This window comes from Arvicola amphibius, chromosome 3, assembly GCF_903992535.2.
Source record: "Arvicola amphibius chromosome 3, mArvAmp1.2, whole genome shotgun sequence".
In the NCBI taxonomy this organism is placed as follows: domain Eukaryota; kingdom Metazoa; phylum Chordata; class Mammalia; order Rodentia; family Cricetidae; genus Arvicola; species Arvicola amphibius.
The window spans coordinates 119,821,060-119,837,053 of NC_052049.1; positions in this window are offsets into that span (position 1 = coordinate 119,821,060).

Here is a 15,994-nt window from a genome sequence, read left to right on the forward strand (position 1 = left end):
GGATCCTACCCTGACTTCCTGCCAGGAACTATGTGTCCCAATTGCTCCCCCACTCCTTCACCCCCACACCTGATTCTCTCTGACTACCACTCCCACCGTCTCCCCTTGATCCTTCCCTTCGTGTCATTTGTCCGTAAGAAGAATCGTAAAGTGACTTCAGTTTTTGAAGAGCTTCAGAGAAGTCACGACTGACAGTGGAAAGTAAAACAAAGACTACCTGCAGCGATGTTCCCCTGGGGACAGACTCCCCTGCCTCACTGTCAGAGGGATCGCCTTTCTTCTGACCAGCAAAAGTACCCCATAATACACCTTCTAACAAACCCCCAAGACTGACTGTTGTAAGACTTCTCCCTCTGCACAGGAAGAAGTGACTCTTAAGAAGACCTTCTCAGCCTGGCATTGGTGGTGCATGCCTTTAATCCCAGCAGAAGCAGGTGGATCTTTGTGAGTTCGAGGGCCAGCCTGGTCTACAAGAGCTAGGACAGGCTCTAAAGCCACAGAGAAGCCCTGTCTTGGAAAACAAAAACAAAAACACAAAACAAAACAAAACAAAAACAAAGACCTTCCCCACCCACCTACCTCCATTGCCCTGATGCCCTTCTTGTCTCAGGAGTAACCTTGACTTGGTCCAGTAAGTCTCAACTGTGAAGCTCATTCCCTCTGGGACTCTCCACCGTGGCTCTCAGGGGTGTGGCTTTCACATCAGGCTTTCATAAAGACAGCTAAATTATAGAAGAACCAGAGTTCAGCCACAGACATCCCAGGGATCTATCTTAAGACCATTTCCGCCCTCTAGGATGGTACACCACTCCAGCTGGTATGTGCTAACCATGTATGCCCTCAGGATGGTGTACCACTCCAGCTGAGATGTGATAATCATGTACACCCTCTAGGATGGTGTACCACTGCATCTGGGATGTGATAACCATGTACGCCCTCTAGGATGGTGTACCACTGCATCTGGGATGTGATAACCATGTACACCCTCTAGGATGGTGCACTGCTCCAGCTGGGATGGGATAACCATGTATGACCTCTAGGATGGCACGCCACTCTAGCTGGGATGTAATAACCATGTATGCCCTCTAGGATGGCACGCCACTCTAGCTGGGATGTAATAACCATGTACACCCTCTAGGATGGTGCACCGCTCCAGCTGGGATGGGATAACAGCAATGTGAGGTAGGGATCATTAACTTGGTTTTACAGATGAAAGCAAGCTTCATAGAAACAAAGTGAAATGCCCAGACCTCTGGGCTGGAAAGCCATGGAGGCAGAAGTTGAACTCAGCTCTTCCTGCTTCAGAGATCTCTGTACTTTTCTCATGGTCAAAGGGAGAAGTAGACGAGAGCCCTTGTTTTCTTGTCTGTACCCACTGGTTACCCTCAGGTGCTCCTCAGACTGGGTCCATTACTGGCCTCTCAATGTTAGCTCATTTCTCTTCACCTCCTTCACCCTTGCCTACATTTTCAGTGAGACCCTTCTCTCCAGCCTCCCCCCCATCACTCTCTCCCTCTCTCCTCTCCCTCTTTCTCCGTCTTCTACACTGAGAACAAGGGTTGTGTTTTCTTGTCCATTTAGCAGTCTTACTTCTGAGCTGGCAGTGTAATTAAGGGTGGGACCCCTGTCTTTTCCTGGGAGTATTTTTGCTTTTCAAGGGGATCAATGTGGTTGTCACCGAGCCCAGATCTCTGGTAGAGCTAAATTTCTTCTAAAGATGCCAGCGTGCGAGAGCCATGTCCATATAAATACTGAAACTGTAAGCACAAGTTACAGGTCCATGGAGAAGAAAAGGTACCTAATTGAGCAGCTGGCTCCCAAAATTCCCCTTGGTAATCCTTCCTCAAGACTGTTTCTCTTTCACAAAAGAGTTCAGAGGAGTTTAGAATTTGCCTGCAGAGTTGCCTATCACACAACACACTTCAATAGCAAAATTACCCCAAACAAATGATGACTTTAAGTGTAGCCATTTTGAGGCTGAGATCCAGATACCAGGAGTATGCTTACTAAGGATGGTGGCTCTTTTAGGCACAGCACACTGCAAGGGAATGATAGCTGTGTTTATATATATATATATATATATATATATATATATATACATATATATAATATATGCATACATATATATACACACATTGTATAGAACATATTATATTATATCAATATATAATATATAACATTGTATTATATGCAATATAATATAATCTTTCAGATGTTAATAAGCTTGAGGACTAATTAATTTTGCATGCAAAAGAAAGCAAAGGACTGAAATATGTATGGATAATTGAGGCTTAACTTAGAGTTATCTATAAAAGTAGAAAAGGGTCCATTGGAGGGGGCAAGGAGAAAGAGCTGTGGCAAGGGAGATAGTATAGAGGTGCTATGAAGGCAGAAGGCAAAACAGGGCAGGGAACTTATTTAGAGAGGAATGGAAGGGAGAAGCATTATGTACATGTAAATAACATCAAGGATGCTTAGAGAAGCCATAAGGAAGCCTGTTTTATAAGCTTTCTTAAATATATGTGTATATATTTAGTTGGAATTACCCTATATGGGGGAGGCCATGCTCTGCCCAAAAACTATAGACTATCATTTTTTAAAAAATGCCTAGTATGGGATAACTCCCTTAAGATTGTTGGTCAGGGTTGTTGGAGAGACTCCCAAAGTAACACAGGCTATTTCCATTGCTCTTAGTTATCCTCCAGAAATTTAAGGTAAGACCCTATTGCTGAAGACACCATTCATTTTGATAAAAGACTTGGAGAAATGTAGCTGATATTGATCCAGAAGCCTCCCTCCTGGTGACTAACTCTCATAGCATCAGAAGGCGCCATGTAGGCTGCCTGGGAAGAAAAGTTCGCACTGCTTGTACACAGCCGTAAATTTGAATGCATAATCTGACAGGATATGGTACACACAAAGGGGCAGCAATAATGACATTAACATCTTGGATGTAACCATCAGTTCTAAGACCCATTCAGAAGGAAAGCTGTTAGGTTGGCACTGTAAGGCTTGCAAAGAACCAGGCTGGAGAGGCCATCAACCCTAGAGGGGAACCGACTGCTGTCATTTCGCTAAGTTGTTGCAGAATCCAACAGATCCTCAATACTTATCCTTCTACCCACAGGTTAGTGCATCTCTTACCGTTTGTCCACAAAGTTTCTTTTTGCAGGAGGAGTAACTACAGAGACACAGAGTTGATCAAAGTGCAGAAAACAAGTGACCGTAGAGTGCCCACCTATAAATGGGACATCTGTAACCCCCTCCCTACACCCAAGGCATAGAAAGCATCATGGAGGAAGAGGCAGAGAGGGTCTGAGAGTCACAGGACCAAGAGGACTGCTGCAAATGGTGTCTTTGTATTTAGAGCACATTCATATCCACCATAGTTATTATGTTATACTTTAGGTTCTAGAACTTAGTCAAAGTTATAACTTGAAGTTCATAATCATTGAACGACATTCTCATTTTTCCAACCGTAACTCCTGGCATTTGTCTTCCTTCCACTCTCTGTTTCTGTGAATTTACATTCTACACATTGGATTCTGAAGTATTAGCTTTTGAATGTCTGGCTAATTTTACTTAGCATATGCTCTCTTATGGTATTTAACTCTTTACAAATGGTAGGGTTTCCTTTTTGTTCAGGCTGCATGATACTCCATTATTTACTTATCATAATATCTTTATCCACTCATTCCTTGGGGATCCTTTGGTTGTTCCTGTATGACGGCCATTGAAAATGGTGGAGCAATGTGTGGTGTCTTTAGCAATGGGGTCTTACCATCAAGTTCTAGAAGATAAGCAAGAGAAATCAAAATACCCTACAATATTTGAGTGCTCTGTGGGACCCTACTGACAAACACTGGACTTTTTAATTGGATAGCCTATGTTATCCAGGAGAAACATTGTCTCCCCCAGTGTAGGGTAGCTCAGTTTGAACTATATATTTGAAAATATATATATCTGTATATATTTTAAGAAGTGTCAAGGACAGTAGGTTTTCCTTTGGCCTTTTGAAAGGTCTTTATGCTTGTCATCCCTCCCCATACGTTCCTCCTCTACCTGGCTTTTTAACTGAGTTGGTTGTCTAATGTATTTCAATAGCAGGTTATCTTATGTTCTTGAGTGGACCAAATTCCCCAGATGTTTTGACCTATGCTTCATGCCTCCTATCACAAGCATGACACAGTACATTTTGTCAGGGTAGGTGTAGACACAGGCCTGCTTCCAAGCGGAGGGCCTCTGCCCTACAGCCCCTGCAGCCCTGTCCACTGGCTGATGTGAAAGGATTCAGCCTCATTAAAGTACATCACTGTATCATTAAAGTCTAACAACTGTCAATGTATCAGATGCAACGTTTGATGCAATGTTACTGTATCAAAAATATCTTGGAACAATGAGGGCATCATTTGGGACTATTTCCCGGATATGTTACATTTTAAAAATTTGTTTTAAGGAATATATTGTTGAAAACTGAATTTCACTCATTAGAGAGTAGTTTTATTTTTTTCTCCTTTAAGATACTTCTCAGACATATCCAGAAGTTTTTATCAGAAGTCAGCTCTCAAGGATAATGTTGCATGTGATCCCCCAAACTCTTCTCCCCTTCTGTTTATGGTGTGGTGTAATTACATGTGCATGGGTTCTAGAAGGCAACGGTGCAGGAACTGGCCGTTTCTGCCTCTCTCCAGAAGCCATGCAGACCAAATAATTTATTTCCTCTGTCCCTCAGCTGCTGCTTCCATGAAATGGGTAGAGAGTAACCCTACGGTGTTATGGTGAGGAGCAAATAAGCCAAAGAAGACGAAAGTGCTTGTGCCTGGTATATATCAGATGCTCAAAGAGATCATCTTGGGATCATCTGTCTGCTTGTTTGTCCTGTGTTATGTGACACGAGGGGGAAAACGTGTCAAAGTGAAGTTCAATTCCGTTCAAGGGAAAGCTGGGCTACCTGGCTAACATATGTAAAAGAGCAAATGTTTGCTTTGGCCTTTTAATCTGAAAGCATCTTCTGTTGGGGCAGTAGGTTTGTTTGGTTTGGCTGTGTGATTAAGTGGGACATGGAACTTGAGTGGGCACAGTGAGTTCCTCTGTCCAGAGGAGATGCCCCAGCCACTGTTTGCTGCCACAGAGGTGAATTGTCAGGTGTGAAGCAGTGTGGCTGATTCTGAAAGGCAGCCATCACACAATGGGAGGGGAAGGCATGAAGCCCCTGTAGCTGTTCCCTTATGCCTGCTATGGCCCACACTTAGCTCTTACATTGCATCCACCTTTAGAAAGGATTTCTTTTACCCACCCTACTCCCTCAAGGGTTTGAAAGACAGGTCTTCTCTCCTGATCCCTGAAAACACATTTCTTCCAGAAAAGCAAGAAAGCCAATACATTTTTCTTCAGCTTCTTCGCACAATCCTGATTCAGGCTCCCCACTCATTCTAAAAATACATTTTAAGTTTATTTTGTTCACCTAAAGACATGTTCAAGCTTGTCAAGCATAGTACCAAAAGACAAACCATGACCAATCAGCATGGCTCAGGAGTTGTAGCTGACACTGATCCCGATATCATGGCCTTGCTGACTGTGGAGATGGTAACACGTGCAGAAAGTGCCTTCAGGCCCCTCTGCCAGTCTTAGTAATTATGCCAAACACTAGTGAATTGCAGCCAGACAGACAGAGCTACTGCTAGTTGCTTTGTAATCTGGAATTCATATTCCTTGCATATGTGTTGGAGAATGAAGACCTTTGCCCTCTGTGGGAAATGTCTGAATTGTTCTTAGAACCCACTCCACCGTCTCATATCCCTTGGTCTTTATTAACATGCTCCCTTCCTCATGAAGTGCTTCCTTCCAATTCTCTCTCCTACATCCCTTTTCTTTATCTAGTAAACCCCACTTGCTCTTTAACTCTTCGCATGGAAATGCTACTTCCTCTAGGAAGACTTTCCCTTCCTACCCCCACCAGTAAATCGGGTATAGTAATCTTCCTCCAGGCCCCCAAAACCACAATCCTGGATCCGGTCCAGTCTGGATACTCTCGCAGTGGGCATTCACTCTTCTCATGTGTCCTCATTATCCTCGCTGTACCTCATAGACAAGGAGCTGGGAGTAACCAGGACACACCTTTATTGAATGTCAGGGTATCCTCAGAACTCTGGGTACTTTGATTTATGAAGCAAATAATTATGCTTTTAACATTGAAGATGGTAAGCTCTTTTGAATTTCTTTTCAGATATGGATTTGATCCTGTAAATGTTATCGCCAATGGGAAGGAGAGGGGATATAAGGGGAGAAGGCCAAGGAAAGGGCCAAGCCCAGCCTGGCTCATTGGAGCCCTGGTGTTCCAGATGCATACATGTGAGGCGTACCAACAACACCCATATTTTACAACCTGTTTCTCTCTAATCACAAGAAAGTTTTACAACAAACTCATGTTTGACACTTGAATTTCACTCTTTAGCAGGAAGTAGCATGGGATGGGGCGAGGGTTGGGGATTTAAAAGACTGTGGCATCTCAGACTCTCAGCATTTTCTGGCATGTGATATTTTGATGTTAAGGTAAACAGCTTGGAAATCTGTGGGCTGCATTCCTCGTACATTATGTCGATTCTTAGAATAAAGGGCAAAAATTCCAGGCAAAATGTGTTTTCATTTAGTTAAACCAAACTGTACAGAGATGTAAAAACTTGCTTTTCTGAAAGTGACTGCTTTTTTCACTTGTCCCTTTCTGAAGTTCTTTGGTGAGTGAGTGTGTGTGTGTGTGTGTGTGTGTGTGTGTGTGTGTGTGTGTGTATAAAGACGTAAAGAGTATGGGCACTTTTTTGGAACGTGAGAACTAGAGTCAAACAATCTGCAGAAATTGAAAAAAAACGCCATTAATCAAGTCACTTAGCATGTAAACCTGGGTGTTCCCCTTGTGAAGATCAGTAGTTATTATGATAATTAAAATAGCTTACCATAATTCTTAGCTCAGTGCCTGGAGTATCTGCAGCAGTATATATTACAGCAATTCTGCAAAGAAGTATCTTTTGCAACTCCCCACACCCTTGCCCCCCTACACCCACAGCACACACAAAACACCCCAACAAAACCACACCCACCCAAAACCACACCCCCGCCCTACACACTCACATGCATTATTTAAAACTAAAACTGGCCAGAAGGTGGTGGCACAGGACTTTAATCACAGCACTCAGGAGGCTGAGGCAGGCAGATCTCTGTGAGTCTGAGGCCAACCTGATCTACAGAGGAAGTTCTATGACAGGCTCCAAAGCTACACAGTGAAATCCTGTCTCAAAAATGCAACCAACCAACCAACAAAAAAAAGCTAAAACTAGATTTCAAATCAGATAGTGATTTTTAATGTTGTTATGTGTCATTTGTATTTTTGAGATTTATTTTTATTTTTAATTGTGTGTGTGTGTGTGTGTGTGAGAGAGAGAGAGAGAGAGAGAGAGAGAGAGAGAGAGAGAGAGAGAGAGAGAGAGAGAACAGGTGACCAGAGTTCAGAAGAGGGTAGCAGATCCTCTGAAGCTGGAGTCACGGGTGGTTTTGGGCCACCTGGCATGGCTAACTACTGCGCTTGGGTCCTCTGCAAGAGCTGTTCCTGCTCTTAATCACTGCCCAGTCCTTCAGACTCTCAGATTAATCACAGTTTTAAGAAACAGGTGGCTTCTCAGCAAGCTGCTGACCACATGGGTTTTCCAGTCATTGCATTCCCAGTAGTTTCATTTTTTTTTTTTTTTTGCTTAAAGATTTATTGATGAATTAGGAAGTAAATAGGACTTACTTATTCCTGAGGATGTCAGCAATAGAAATCAGGTTAACACAATAAGCCTTGGAAAATCATGGGCAACACAGGAAATCAAAGGAAAAGTTGGAGAATCAGATCTTAGCAAAAGTCATTCAGCTCTAATACGTCAAGGACCAGGGAGCGTCTGCCCCTAAGGAAGAGGATGTGGTTGAGAGTCTGGGAAGCTTGAGAACAATTCTGGTGAGGAGTGTTTTCACAGGATAGTATGCTGAGTGATACTGAGAAAGCAATTATCCTCCTCCTGACTAGAAATGGCTTTGAGTAACACCTATGAACCACAACAGTTACCAACATGACAAGATATGATTAACATGCCATAGATGGCACCCACACCTCAGTGGCAACCATCAGCTGTCTATTTGGACTTTAGACCCACTCAACAGTAAGGAAACCATGCTGGTCCTGGAAGACTAGTCCCATTCCCAGGATTAGTGGGGTCACTGACCTTACGAAAGAATCTATTACTATCACTTTATTAGACCAGCATAATTCTAAATTGTATCCTTATATCACAGGCAAGTGTAGCTACTACTCCTCATCAAAGAAGCCTCTTTTTACAGCAGATGGAGAACATCACAAAAAACCACAACTGGACACAGGCAGCGATCAACAGATTGTGGGGAGCCCAGCTCTAATGGACACATCTATATCACAGATCCTATATCCGTGAACAGAGAACACTGAAGAAGATATTAAGAGCCAGGAAATCTGGAAGTCTACTGTGAAATAGTCTCTTCTAGAAATAGCTGCATATATAAGAGCAGAATAGTGGCTATCAACAGACATTTTGCATGCATGGGTGTAAAGAAATCACAGGGTCCCACCCCCTAGACAAAGAACTATAGACAGCTTGTGCCTTCTGGGAGAGGGAGAACTAGCTTTTCCAGGGATGAGCCCTCTCACTGGTCCTCCCAAATGGAATAGTCAGCCTTGGAACTGTATCATACCAACAACAAAAGCAGACTCATGTTACTTGTAAACATAAAATGCATGTAACAACAATGAAGGAAAAGAAGCAATTACCATGCTCGAGGGTGTATAGGTTCAATTGAGGAGAGTGGGAAGGAGCTAGAGGGAGGGAAGGGGATAGGGGAGAGTGCTATAATTCTATTTCATTTTAAAAATTTTAAAAAGAATATAAGAACTCTAAATATTGCTCGGCAATGTTAATATTCTGAAGTTATTGGCCTGGAAGATGAATCTGCTTTGCTTTTACTCTTATTGATTATAAAGTCATCATGTGATTCCCTAGTGTTAAAACACAACATGGATTTTTTTTTAAATTAATTTTGAATAGATGAAGGACACACTTGTGTGGGCAGCAGGGTGAATATAAGGGAGAAAAATCAATAAAAAGCAAACTTCTAATAACCATCTTGTGTGTAATGCTACCTGAAGTGAGCACTTTGATTTCTGTCATATGTTATCCTTGTTAGAACCTCTCTCTGATGTACCCAGAGTGCCAAGATGCTCCGGTATTCAGACACAGGGATGGTTTCCAAGGAGATGTTACAGCAAACTGTGTCAGTGTCTCATGGGAGCCAGGTTCTTAGTGAGCAATGCTGAGTCACCTCCTCTCTAAACTGAGCTCATTCTGAAGTGAGAGGAAAGGCTTGGTAGAGCAAACTGAATTATTAAAATACTGGACAGGGTCTATGCGTGAGTCATCCCTGACTAGAAGCCTTCCATAGCTTAAGGTGTGTCTTGCATGTCAAATATCAGGTCTTTCTGCACTACCCCAGACCTTCCCAGCTCCTGCGTGAGTTAGGAGCAAGGAGACTGTTCCCAAGGACAGGGGTCTTGGTGCATGGCTTCATCTTGTCTCAACCCTCCTGTGCTCTCATTCTGACACAAAGCCACTTCTGGACAGGCTTTGTTTAGGCCACGCCTGATAGCAACTTGGTCCCTCCCCTCCTTGCTGTTGTCCCAGAGGATCCTTCCGGAAGTATGAGGAGGCATGGGATAGGAGTTGGTTAGCAACTGACACCATTCTTTCAATTCTTAGATGATTGTTGATTTTTTGGAAGGTCCCACAGGATGGGGGATGATGTGACCAGATCAACATTGTTCTCTCTCTTTTCTATCCTTCCTTGGTTTTACTCATGCCACTAGGGACTACTTTCTGAGCCAGCTCTCGAAACACAAGCTTTTTCCAGGCTCCTTTAGTGATAATACAGGCTGAGTCAACTCCCCTAGACTCTTCCCTAAAACAAGCCTACCCATCTTGCTTTGATTCCTTGGTGGGGATCAAAGATAGATTTCAAAGACGATTAGGATCATTCCATTTTCTTGTAGATAATCAAGCGCTTGTAATTATACACAGAAAACAGTACTTTTCCATAGATGGAAGTGTATTTTCTGAGCTTGGCTGTTTTCTTAAACACTTGAAATTGAATTCTCATGTTTAATAAACTCAACACAGTCCTCCCCTGCGTTCTGCAGCACCCTGGTAGACACATTAGACAGATGGCTTCTCCCACCACGTTAGTCACTTTTTGTCATGGTGTCAAAATGCTTGAAAAATATCAATAAAAAAAGTTTAGCTTGGCTCATGATTTCCGAGGTTTCAATCATGACACCATGGTTTATTTCTCTGGGCCTGGAGTCAAGAATGACAATGAGGCCGAGGTGATGTGATGAACCGCTCACCTCTGGCAGTAAAAAAGTAGAGAGTGGGAGGAATAGACAGAGGACCAGCCTAGAGACATACCCTTTCAAAGCCCAAGGACATGCTCCATCCAATTAGGTACTGTCTTTTAAAAGTCTGTTTAGCTATATACTGGTGAGTTACTCCACTGATGAATATAGAGCCCGCATGATGGAGTCACCTCTGAATACGCTGTAGGGCCAAGGTTTCCACATATGAGCTTCTGGGAACATTTTAGCTGTAGCCCATAATACTTATTAATCACATAAATATTGCACGGAGGCAGAAGGTATTGATAGCGATTAGCTTTTAATTACATAAACACCAGGATTTAGAAGATCTGGTGGGAAAGAAGTAGATCATACAGAGGATGAGAGATGGGATCCTGTTCAGGAGATTCTAGCCCCAAATACCTCTGGACCCCATTGTTCGTCTGTTTTGTGTCTTTTGCCTTCTAAGTTGTCACTGGTCATGATGAATCTGCAGTGTTTGCTGTGGTTAGGTCCAACGAGTGCACAAAGGCTTTCTCAGCAGAGGACTTGCAACAGACTTAGGGAAAGGCAATTAGAGATCAGTTTTTGGCAGGGAATGGAGCTAAATTAGCGAGTATGAGTCCTGTATGAATTAATAATATAAATACCTAACAAGTGAAAGTAAGATTATGTCTTGAATGACTTTTCAGACATTTTCATTAAGTTAGGAAATGGCAGCTTGGAAGATTAAGGAGGTTTTTCTGGGCAGTGGAGGAACATGGACAAAAATGTAGGGATCATTCATTTTATTGCTGACACCTACTTGGTGGTAAGCATCCCACCTGGGGTTGGTAATATAATGATGAACAAGGTATACTCGTCCATGAGTATACCTGTAGGCAGCTTGTGAGGAATTTATGAACAAGTCTGGTCAGCATTCCACCAGACTCCAGGGAGCAAGTGTTTTCGGAAAGCCTCCTTCGAAGGCAAAACAAATGTTGATGCTGTTATGAAGGCGTAATGTATAGAATTTCTATTTGGGGAGTTGAAAATGTTAGACTCATTAGAAAAGAAAAGTCAATATTTATCATTTTCTTTCATTTTCATTGGACAATACATGTGTCTCTTCAGGGAAGCTTTTTGGGTAGACTGTGTTTATACATATACATATATACTTTTATGTATGTATATATACTTTTATATGTGTAGATATACATAGGTATATATGCATATATATTTATATATACACATATGTTTATATACACATGTATATACTATAAATACATGCATATATGTGTAAATATATTTACTTCCAAGAAAAAATATTGGGACATTACATATTATATATAATAAAAATCATTTATTACTTCTTTACCAGAGTCAGGTCAGGTATATGCTTCTAGCTACTTGAAAATTGACCTTTTTCCTATGGCAAAAGACTTTGTGGGTTAGATAAATAGCAATTTAGATTTCCAAGTAGAGCAGTGTTGAAATTTCCTCTTGTTTTTGTAATTTTTCAATCTGATTTTTTTTCAAATTACAGATAAAAGAAAGCAAGTAGATATATAGTGACCGAGTCTGAACATGCTTCAGGCCATGAGTTATTTCTTATCATAAACTGGGGCAGGGTTTGGACAGGCACCAGGGACAAAATGAAGTGTCATTGAAATAGTACCTAAACACTCCCCCTTCCCAGCCTTTGGGGACACTGCATATCTAAAGCTTAGGGAGGACGTGTGGGGCCCATGCCTCCTACACAGCCTCCTCTGCTTTTGTTCTGCTCTATATATTTCAGCCGGAGCAGCACACACTGACCCAGTGCCTGTTATTTTATTGTGATGGATGTCGTTTCTGATTGAGGAGCAGAGAGAAGTGGGCTGTTTGCACTGTGTCTTCCTCACTCCCGGTTGTGTAATATAGAGAGTGGCGTGGAATGGGAAATTGATTTAAAAGCAGCTGGTGGCCATGTCTAACAAATTTGACGAGTGCTGGGAAAAGAGACTCCAGCAGAGCTCAAGTAGATCTTTTATTGACAACATGGGTGCCTTGACCAGGCTTCACCTTGATCTGCTCATTAGAGCCCCAGTAGCTCAGCTGTTGCCCCTTCAGTAATGAGCCGCATCCTCTGCTTTGTGCCCTGGAGGGCATGTCCTGCAGGAGTGAGAGATGTCTGCAGGTTCAGTTTATCCCTCATTGCAAGTTGAAAATTCAGTAGACACTCTATTATAGTGAGCGAGTTTGTTGGTAAATACTTGTTGACTATTGTTCTGCATTCAGCCCGGCAACTGCAGTCATGGGTAAGACAGATCCCTTAGAGCAGAGAATTTGGTTTGGTGCTCAACAGCAGTGATGGCAGTAGACATCTTCTTGATACACTTTCAGGCCAGATCCTTACCCTTTGAAATATAGTATCTTAAAGAAAGAAGTAATGACTTGTAGGATGAGTGAAATAGTACTGGAAAAGGGGCGGGGGTCAAAGGCAGGCCAGCAATCTGTAGTTAGGAACTACTTCACGTTTCTCTTGACCTATCATTCCCTCACCTTTGGTTTTTGGACTGTCCAGTGGCCATTCAGCAACATCCCAAATATCTGCTTTTTGTAGTCTCCTTCATGATTTAAGAATGATTACATGCTCCAAGTCAGGATTCTTTTTATTTATTTTAATGAGTGTGAGTGTTTTGCCTGCATGTGTCTGTACATCACATATGTGTGGTTCCCCAATGAGCCAGAGAGGATGTCAGATCCACTGGAACCGGAACATCAGATGGTTGTGAATCACCCTGTGGGTGCTGGGAATCAAACCCAGGTCCTCTGGAAGGGCAGTCAGTGTTCTTGACCTCTGAACCATCTCTCAGCCCCAAGTTAACATTATGATTTCTACACTTTGGTGCTGAGTATTAAGTATAAATAAAGCAGTAGATCTTAACCTGCGGGTTATGACCCCTTTGGGAGTTGAGCATTTAAATATATGAGCCCGTGGGGACCATTCCTAGTCAAGCCATCACAGCTATTTTGGAATAGTGGGCAAATGTTTTTAACTGAGTATCAGCGGGCTGGTAACAGAACTGAAAACAGTGTTTTAATACAGATATGAAGCAGATTAGATCTCTTTAGGAGGCTAGAAAATGTCTTAGTTACATTTCATATTGCTGTGATAAAAATACCCTTACGGTGGGGGGGGGGGTCAAGACCATAACTGAGAAAACACAGAGACAGCTGACCCCAAACTAGTGGAAGTTCAAAGACCCTGACAGCTGGGGAAGCTGCATGGGACTGAGCTAGGCACTCTGAATGTAGGCGATGGTTATGTGGCTTGATCTATTGGGGAGTGGGTCTTGGTAATGAAACCAGGACGTATCCTGGGTGCATAAACTCGCTTTTTGGAGCCCATTCCCTATGGTGGGATACTTACTCAGCCTTGATACAGGGAGGAGGGACTTGGTCCTGCCTCAGCTTGGAATGCCAGACTTTATTGACACCCCAAGGGAGGCCTTACCCCCTCAGAGGGGTAAATGTGGGGGTGGGATGGGAAGGAGGAGGGGGATAGGAGAAAGGGAAGGAGGAGGAACTGGGCCTGGTATGTAAAATGAAAAAAAATTTAAATAAAAAATACCCTTACAAAAGCAGCTTAAAGACAGGGGTTTTTTGGGGGGGGTCACAATTCCATCATGGGAAGCAAGTCCCAGCCACAGGAGCTAGAAGCAGCTGGTTGTATTGTGTCCATAGCAAAGAAACAAAGAAAGATGAATGCTTGTCCTCCATTCATGTTCTTCTTTTTATACAAGCCATGATCCCAGCCCAGGGAATGATACCATCCTTAGTGAGAGGTCTTCTTATCTCAGTTAACCCAAGATAATCCCAGGCATGCCCTGAAACCTATCTTTTATTTAATTTAATTTTAGTTTTTTAGATAGTAATCCCAGTTCCTCCTCCCTCCATTCCTGCTACTCCAACTTTCCCCTTACCCCACCCCTCCATCTGCTCTTCAGAGAGGGTAAGACCTTCCATGAGAAGTCCTTCTAAATCACAAGTTGGCAATTAAGATTATCAGAGTCTATAACATGGGTACTGTGGACAAGTGGACAAGAAGAGGGAAATAGTCTAATAGAGAAGAAAGTGGAATGACGCTTCTGTGTGCTAGTCAATGGGCATTTGCTACACTACGAAGCTGTCTGTTCAGTTGGCACATGTTTTAATGCCTCCTCTGTGCTGGGAGCTATGGTAACCAAGAGTAATGGATGACTGAGCTCTAACTTTGCCCAGCCATAGCTTTCAGTATCCAAACTAATAACGAGGAAAATATCGGCTGGTAACTTAAAATGGGTTCCCAGGCTGTCTCTGCAGAGTGATGCTGAGCAAGGGGGCACAACAGAGCCTTGTCACTCTTACAGATGTCTCTTCCCATGTCCCATGTGCATCCTAGGTCCCTCACTGCTGCGCTTCCAGTAGGTGGATCCAGGAAGGTATGTGGTAGTCAAGGAAGGAAACTTAATACATTACATCTGAACTGTAGAGGCTGCAAAAGTCCCTGAAATACATGGGTTTACCCCCAGGTTCCCTATACATATTAACTAGCAATATTTTGAAGGAATTGTGCATGGTCCGTGACTTTCAATACAATCCAAGTAATAACAACTAACACGATTTTTGCATTATCTTCCTTTCTTAAATGTGACCTTTGTCATTGAAAACTTAAAAATTTCTGAGACACTGATATTATAAATTATTCTATGCAACATGAGTGATTGCTTGGAATAAATTAGGCTATTTATTGGTGGGAAAGGCAGGTCAAAACTGTCATATTCCTGATGGTACGCAACTCCCTTGAGTCCTAATGACCTCCTTTAAAATGCATCTGAGAAACCTGAGGGACGTATTCTCCTAGAGAGCCTGAGCGGTAAGAAATGTTTGCTGGTAGCCTAAGTATCTCTGAGAAATTTTGTGAATGGAGGTGTGGAAACAGTTCTGCCAAGGTGGGAATTATGTTTCAGTGGTGGTATTCAAGATGATCACTTCGTTCGCTGCTGTGAGGCAATGGAGCGTGGAGCAATGTGACAGGGAAGTCATTTTCTAGTCTGGCCATTCCCTTGTATTACATAGGGACGTTTGCCAATTGCAAATTCAGCGGAGAAGAGCTCAAGTTGTTTTGGGTAGTGGTGATGCTTAAGAAAAAAGGATTTAAAGGAAAAATGTTTCTTGAGAACAGAATACCATGTTTAGTGAAAACAAGGAAGTTATTTCCCTACAGTCTGAGCTATTTGGCTCTATCAGTTAGGAGGTAGTAGGGTCCCCAGGGGTAATGAAATGTAATTTACAGAAGCACTGACCGTGACTCTTCCCATGATTCCCAGCAGGTGCTGCCGCCCTACCTCATTTATGGATCACCTCTGTGAGCACACGCCTCTCTTTATTCTGTACCTGTGTTCGTTTTCTGATTTAAACCTCACAATAATTCCATCTGAAGTTGACTGGCAAGCCTGTGGCTGCACAACCAGGATGAAAGGAAGTTAAGATTGACAGCAGCAGGAGCCACGTAGCTGTGAACCCTAATACCAGTATTTTTAAATT